General features: G+C 40.4%; 1 long non-coding RNA gene across 1 annotated transcript; it reads right to left on the reverse strand.

Moving 5' to 3' along the window:
- Nucleotides 1-1,138: 1,138 nt before the first annotated feature.
- LOC134177835 (uncharacterized) lies at nt 1,139-5,474 on the reverse strand. Its single transcript, XR_009969555.1, has 3 exons — nt 5,251-5,474; nt 4,092-4,196; nt 1,139-1,523 (listed from the first exon to the last, which is right to left on the reverse strand). It is a non-coding gene; the product is annotated as an uncharacterized LOC134177835 (long non-coding RNA).

The raw sequence follows: 5,474 nt of genomic DNA on the forward strand, positions 1-5,474 counted from the left end.
TTTCCCAAATTAAATAAAATAAAACATAATATTGTTGCAAAACGTGTAATGTCACATAGCCATTAAGATGGTATTAATAAAAGCATTAGAACTATTAGCCTATGAATCACGAAGATCTATATACCTAATGCATGTACCAGGGCAACTACAAGATGGCTCAAATAAACTGAAATGTCAAGCCACTTGCCCAATGGGCAACTGCTTACAAAAGTTATTTTCGCGCCCTGAGAGTGGTCATGACAGGGGCATAGCGTGGCATGGGCTAGACCGGGCTATAGCCCCAGCATTTGTAGGCGTCGCCATAAAAATTGCGGACTATAAATAAATGTGAGGACCAAAGCTGTATATAGTATATACACTACGCTTTTTTCCAGACTGGATCTGCTACTGATTCTACCAAAGTAGTCAATTAGAAGCCACTAAACGTGGCCATGTCCATAAAAGTGAGCATGTCGCATAGCATTGTAAATCTTAGCTCCCATTTCTAAAGGGCACGCTACAGCCCTGGTCAGCACAGGTAAGAGCAAACCTCCAACTGAAGTGGGTCAGTTCATTGTACACCCTCCCCAACCACCATAGCTACGTGTCTGCAACTGTTCTTCTATTGATTAGTTGATGTGATCTCTAGTGGAAGACAATTGCTTACCATAAAACATGACAATACCCCACTGCAGTGTGGAAACTATAATTCAGCTTTGAACACTTGTGGCCTCTCAGCAGCTCTTTTCAAAATTTACATACAATGCAAGCGCCTAGGAGTATCTGTTGAAGCTTATGTTGTACAGCTACTATCATGTATCAGGTTTTGACACACAATGTACCGACATGTATCTACAGTACCCTCCATACACCATTAATTTCCTCACCAGTACAGAAACCAATGCAACCCTTGTAAGAGTAGGAGACTATATGTCCTTTTGAAACTTAGCAAACAATTTAAACTGGTACCGTATAATCATATAAACGGTTATTTCTGCTGTCTTAAATTACTGCAAATCAATTTCTGCATTTCAACCAGCAATAAAGTTACTAGTACACACATGTACTGTACATGTGTCTCAGTGACTGCCTGGAACTTCGAGGATAGGCCTAAATGTCTGTAAATATTATTTGTGTGCTCCGTATTTCTTCGCAGAATTCAAAGAAATATCATGATTACAGAAATAACTGGTTACATGGTATAACACAATCCTAACTTCTATGACTAATAGTCAGTACAATGTACCTGAAATGCAATTTCTTTGACTTCATGCATTGCTGCAACTCATGAATCCCATCGATGCTGTATATTCCACAAAATGCCTGCAGCATAAGTGTTGTCTTGATTTGTCTGGTGATGACTCAGTAGTTGCTGAAGTTGGCTAGATAGGCTTCTACAAGCTGACTGGCAAGGCATTCGTGCTTGTGTGCGGATCACTGAATTGGGTCGTTACAGAAATGATGACAATCATTCCTCCTTCTGGGCAGACCATTGGGAAGTCAAATGCAGCAAAGTCTTGTCTGTTCCAAAGTCTGATGGTTCTCTACACAAGTGTACATTGTTTCGTAAATACAAGAAATTCAAAGCTCTGCCTGTTACTGTCTACCTCTTTATGTAGAACGAATTTAAACTGTAAGGCAGTTCTGAAGTCATCTTACAGAGGCGGATCAAGACTTTTTATGGAGTGGTCAGCGTTTAAAACATTCAGGACGTGGCCATTAGCTTTATTCCTACGTATTATATTTTCATTTATATTTAATGAAAATAGTTCCACTAATTCCAGTATTCAAAAACAATTGAATTCTCTCATTTTAAATTGGTAAACAAATTCAGTGGTACTCCAATAGCCACAGAAAATTTGTATACGTGCATTACTTATGTATAACACACAGGGCTGCAAGTACTCTGAATTTCAACTTGCACTGCTTGTCTATATGAGTCCAGACTTCAAGGCTTTACATCATTCTTTCTTCGAAGTAGAGAAAAGTAGTGATTGTGAGGACGGAAAATTAGGGCAATAGCTAGCTCTCTGTAGCCTCGCAAGCCAGGCTCTTCCGCGCAGTCGCTGAGCTAACCGGTTAACCGCACGTGAATCACACGAGGAGGAGGAGCTTTTACCGGAATTGCTCCAGCGCGAGAAGAGCCTGGTCGCTTTCGAGAACGTTATAGTGACGTGGGACCCCCGATCCGGTTTCATAGCTTGCATAAGGCTAATTCGATTTTTTAAAGAGCTTGTTAGTGCAATTGCGCTGATACATGAAGCAGAGAGGTAGCCTCCGCGGAGAGCGCGTGAACACGAAATCCAGTGAAGCTGTTGATGGACAAAGTGCTGGTGAATAATGAGCGTAGGAATGGTCTACATGGGACTGGTCCGCTGAACCTACACTCTCCAGCAACGTTTCTTTCGACTGAACTGATCTGCAGGTTTGCGCGAATTGAAACCGACGTAGAACTGTTCACCACTCTTGCGCGTCTACTCTGACATCTATAGTCTGTGGGGGAAATGGTGTGAGAACTGCCGGCCCAGTTTCACTCAATGGTTCATGAAAGCAGTGGCCTAGAGCTTGTTGACCTCTCCACGTCATGATCAGATTGGCGTGTATTGCTAACGCAGTCTATGTGACAGTACTTTCGACTCAGCAAGCAGCACTTTTGTACGATATTGACTCTCCTCACGGTGAACTGGAAACATCTAGGCATGGGAAAACAGCAGTGCAGTAGACCTACCATGTTCAGGAAGTGTAGAGTTGACTTGTAGTTGCACGTGTACTACGTACAACTTGTTTCAATGCATGGACTCTGACTGCTACATATATACACTAACCGCGTACAATGAGTTTATTTCTCAAACTACCGCGCTGCAGATCTAGATTCGGCGGTGTGCTGTTGGCGAAACTGAATGCTGAAAAGGAGTCGGGACACTGCAGAATATTACATGGCTGAGCTGTCTACATACGTACTAGAAGCGAACGATGATGTCAACTACGTACTTCGTGCAAAACAAGCAAGTGCGTGAAGCGATGTCGCGTGTTCTCAACTTTCATACCTACATGCTTACCTAATAGAATTAGCTTTATCAAGCTATTGAAACCGGATCGGGGGTCCCACGTCACTATGACGTTCTCGAAAGCGACCAGGCTCTTCTCGCGCTGGAGCAATTCCGGCAAAAGCTCCTCCTCCTCGTGTGATTCACGTGCGGTCAGCGACTGCGCGGAAGAGCCTGGCTTGCGAGGCTAAGCTCTCTGTACAAGTATGTTCACATAGTGACAACTGGTTATGCATAGTTCTACTGCTGTTCCTTTTTGCAAATCCAAGTGTCTAGTTTGATCTCCGTCCAGCTGTAAGGAGAAGATCAAAAGAGACAATTTTTGTCACCTTAAACTGTTATTGGCACAAAATTTTGATTGGGATTGCAAGGCTGCCGGCTTTCAGCCATCTCATCAATTCAAAATTTGTGCGCAGTACCAGCTTTGATCTTTGTTCATGAGGTCGAATTTAAAACAGTCTCAATATTTTCAACATCAGAATTACTCTTGAAGACACTTCATCCCTCTCCAAGCCTAACAGAATGTCCATGATTTGTTTCTCAGACATCATTCGAGGTATTTGTCAGACCATCCAGAACAAATATTACATAAACTAAGTATTCTATCCGGATATAGTCTCAGCGAATCTACTGCTCTTAGCCACAAGTCGATTTGTGTCACTACCAAGCATTATCTACAATTGGTATTATCGAAGACCATTTTACGTCAAAGAACAGATCTGATAATTGTTGGTCTCTAGAGGTGGGGATCCTGACCCCTTGTACACTTCCCTTAATCCGCCCTTGTGTAACTACAACAGGCACTGACTGGCAGGTGAGAAACACAGTAAAGCGGGAAACTCTGTTGCTCACATGGATGTTCACGAGATATGTGAATATCAATTGCCTACAATGCACGTGAATTGTCTAATGTGCACGTGTAAGTCATATATATATATCCAGAGTTTGATATCCAGGAAGTGCCTTAACCGTGCCCACAAAAATTCACAAACACACACACACACACACACACACACACAGTGTATGTATGTATGTATGAAAGACTTAACCTAATAAACAGCTTACCATATGATGTAAGCTTTAACACACTTGAAATGACACCAAGAGAAGTTACGTCATGAGAGAACTTTCTGTCTCTGAAGCTCGTTTCATCGTCTAATGTTTCATCATCTAATAAGAACAATTTGAACTTCAACAAACTGTTTGTAGATCAGCAATGTGTTATTCTTACACCATTTGGGGGAAAACTATAGAAAGCTAGTGTTGAATGGCACTAATAAATGTATGGATATTTCACACTGTGCTCCAATGCTACAACTACAAACTATTCCTGTATATGCAAACTAGAAGAGTTCAAGTCCACATCGTCAATTGACAATACTACTGCGAATTTCATCAGGGGTTTCCAACTGTCACTATGTCACCAAATTTGGCCACTTAGCCAACTATATTTTAGAATATTGGGGACAGAGACATCTCTTTAACAAATTGAAATTGGAAACATGCATCCAGAAATTTGAAAGACAGCTAGATGACATGTGAGATGTGACTTGTATCCAGGCATTGGCATGTTCTTCCTTTATCCGGGTGGTAGTTTCACAAATGTAGTTTTGTCCGCTTATCTTCTCTAAAAGCTCAACTTAAGGTAGCTTTGAGCTTAAATGGTTACGTGAATACAATAAAACATTCGGATTACTTGGCACATATAGCTCATTGTTTGGCAGAACAGAAATTACAGTTGAACACCATTGTTTCATGCAAACGTTTAATCTTTTGGCAAGAAAGACTATTCATATGCATTTCAATTTTGAACAACTTTCAACAGTGCCTGTTATATCAACAGCAAGCTACTGTTTATGTTTATGTTTATAGCAGTAATATGAGTGTGTACTATAAACCCTATAACAATGGCATATGTTACCATACTACAATTAGTTTCAAAGATGCAGCACATTTGTATTATAGATATCAACAATTTGTTTTGGTAACTTTCATAATACTGGTACTGTACGTATCAACATGTTCCTAATTTCAGAACGTTTGAGAAATGTACAAAATCCCTTCCAATCCATAAATTAAACATCAATATAAATTAAATTGTAAACAATTACTCATTTACCTAAATCACATTTATGGTTCTGTTTGAAAATTGCGTGCTTTACTATTAATCCATACTTCATGCTAATTACTTAATTAATATTAATTTATTAAAAAATGTACAAACCTGTCCGTTTTACATGATCACTGCATCACACATCTCCATAATTTTATCGAGCCAACACTTTCTCGAAAAAGTCGACTTCTGCAGTAAACGCAACCAACCTTCCCGAAAATGGGGCTCTCGTTTCAGTAACCACTGCTGCTCGCATACTGCAATAACTTTTTGCAGAGAAAGCGCAAGTCCTACGACCTGTCAGCATAACAACACACTTCAAACTTAAGTCATGA

The sequence above is a fragment of the Corticium candelabrum genome, chromosome 3, assembly GCF_963422355.1.
Source record: "Corticium candelabrum chromosome 3, ooCorCand1.1, whole genome shotgun sequence".
NCBI classification, from domain to species: Eukaryota; Metazoa; Porifera; class Homoscleromorpha; order Homosclerophorida; family Plakinidae; genus Corticium; species Corticium candelabrum.